A 2,577-nucleotide genomic window follows, 5' to 3' on the forward strand; every position below is an offset into this window, starting at 1 on the left:
CTGGTCCTTCTCTTGTGCTTTCTTTTTGCAGATCAGCTCATTGAGGAGTCCCGGGCCCACTGGGAGGGCATCAACCCCACTCCGAAATTAATAAATAATGTGTCCTCAAAGATTTTTAGAATACAAATTTTTATTTCATACATGTCAGCTGGCCAGACAAATCTGGCCAGCTTGATGTTTTTGGACAAAAGGGCAAAGGTCCGGTCCTGGCTGTCTTTTTTAAGGAAATGCAACATTACAGAGCCAACTGTGCACCATTACCTAAAAAATGTGGCACAGTTCCTCAAATATCTTAATGAGACCCCGCCGCCCACATGCCGGCTCTCCCGTGTGGCTTTCATTGGGATTAGGAGGGAAATCCAGAACTTGACACGCCCAGTAAAGCGCAGCGTGGCAGTCCACGAGCTGGCTGTAAAACAAGCCAAGGAGGCCCGCCTGATCCCTAAAGCCACACTGAGAGCTTGCCGGGACTCTGCCAAAAAAATTATTCCTGAGATTCTGGGTAAGTTTTTGAATCCTTTCTCCTCTCATTATTTGGCGATCAATGTGATCCTTAATGCTTCTCTTTTTTTCTGTGAAGATCGTCTGAAGACTAGTCCTGAGAAAAAGGACCAATGGTCTTTTTATGGACACCTCACCGCTTAATGGGCCAGCATTTATGGTCACCGTGGAGGGGTGTTCCAAAATTTAACAATTAAAGAGGTGGAGGATGCCCGTGCGACAGCTACAGAAGGCCAATTTGTCATTAATGTGAGTGGTTCTCTCTCTCTCTGTCTCTCGTTGTCCACATGGTTTTTCTTTAAAATAAAACTCAGCTTATGCCACTTCTCACTGTTTCTAAAGATATCAGCCCACAAGACCAACCAGGCCTTTGGTGCAGCCCAGCTGGCCCTGGACCAGGAGGAGTATGGGTGGCTTGAGGAATTCCTTTCACTCCGGTCCAACTTGGTAGGGGGACGAGATGCAAACTACTTCTTCTTTACCTCAAAGGCCAGCTCCTGCAAAAACTTGAACAACTATTTTCAGGATGCGTGGGCGAGCATGGGGTTACCAGGCACACCCACATTTACTGATGTGAGGACTGCCATCGCCACCCATGTAAGCATTACTGTACTTGTTCCGGCTTTATGAGTTTCTGGTGTGTTTTTTTCTAACTCTTTGCCTATGCTGTTCTCTCTCCAAAAAGGCAAAGAACACTCACTGCCCGGAAGATAGGCACAAAGTGGCACAGTTCATGTGCCACGACACCACCACAGCTGACAGGTTTTATGCCCTCAACCTTAATGCAAAGCAGGCAGCAGAACACCATCGCCTCTTTGATACAGCTGTGGTGGGTGAGGAAGCTGATAGTCCAAGGCAGCAAGGTGCCAAGAGAAGAAAGACAACAAAACCCCACAAGATGCCAGCTGAAGAAAAGTCCTCATCCACCAGCCCAACGCTCTCCGACAGCCCTCCCGATGCCAAAGAAGGCCAGAAGTCTGGGAAATCTGCTTCAGTAAGTACAATTTCCCATGGATTGGTTTAACTGTTTGTGACAAGTAGACATGTTCACTAACACTTTGCCTTTCTTATTATTTCTATAAGGAAAGAAGCACATTAATGAAGATGGTCCTCAGACGCAGACTGATGGTGAAGATCTCCCCACTTAAATCACCACAGGAAATAGCGTCTAAAAAGCTGGTGCAGCAAGCTAAAAAGAGACTGGAGAGATTTAAAAAAAAATCCCTGTAAATAATTTATGTAGCTATTTAAATTGTTTGTTTTGATATTTTTTATGATAATTGTTCTACTCCTTTTATTTCTACGATAAAAAACGTCTCAAGGTTACGTATGTAACCCTAGTTCCTTGAAGGAACGAGACGCTGCGTCGAAACGCTTTTGGGGAACGTCCCTGACGAGACCGACTCTGAATATCGTGTGCAATCAGTCCATCGGAAAGGCGTGACGTCACGGGCGGGGTGACGTAGCGACCAGGAAGCTATAAAAGCACGTGCCGTGCAGCTGGCTTCAGCTTCGAGTAGGGAAGCAAGCGCCGGCAGGGGTGCCGGGAGTATGGCTCTGCGACGCAGCGTCTCGTTCCTTCAAGGAACTAGGGTTACATACGTAACCTTGAGACGTTCCTTTTCAGGAACTCGAGCTGCGTCGAAACGCTTTTGGGGAACGATGTGCCCACGCTGCCAGACTTCCAAATCCCTGCCTAGTGTGTAGTCAAAAGAGCACAGCTAAGACGAGAGAACAGAAGAGCCTGGCGTGGCTCGCATGTCAAGATCGTAAAATCGGACAAATGTGGAGGGCGTGGACCACCCCGCAGCGTTGCAGATGTCCAAGAGGGACACACCTGCTGAGAAGGCCTTGGAGGCCGCCATACTCCGAGTAGAGTGAGCCTTGGCCCCCAAAGGAGGGGGAAGACCAGAGGACTCATAGGAGAAGTTGATAGCCTCGACTATCCAACGACTAAGGGTCTGCTTGGTGGCAGGAGAACCCTTGTTAGAAGGACCGTAGCAAACAAGCAATTGGTCTGATTTCCTCCACAGGGCAGCTCTGTGGACGTATGCGTCCAGTGCTCGCACTGGACAC

At 48.2% G+C, this 2,577-nt stretch overlaps 1 long non-coding RNA gene across 1 annotated transcript; it reads left to right on the forward strand.

Moving 5' to 3' along the window:
* Window positions 1–291: 291 nt before the first annotated feature.
* On the forward strand, window positions 292–1,041 carry LOC132134596 (uncharacterized). The gene is made up of 3 exons (XR_009429653.1): window positions 292–502; window positions 581–750; window positions 844–1,041. It is a non-coding gene; the product is annotated as an uncharacterized LOC132134596 (long non-coding RNA).
* Window positions 1,042–2,577: the final 1,536 nt, after the last annotated feature.

Source organism: Carassius carassius, unplaced genomic scaffold, assembly GCF_963082965.1.
Source record: "Carassius carassius unplaced genomic scaffold, fCarCar2.1 SCAFFOLD_61, whole genome shotgun sequence".
Classification (NCBI taxonomy): Eukaryota; Metazoa; Chordata; class Actinopteri; order Cypriniformes; family Cyprinidae; genus Carassius; species Carassius carassius.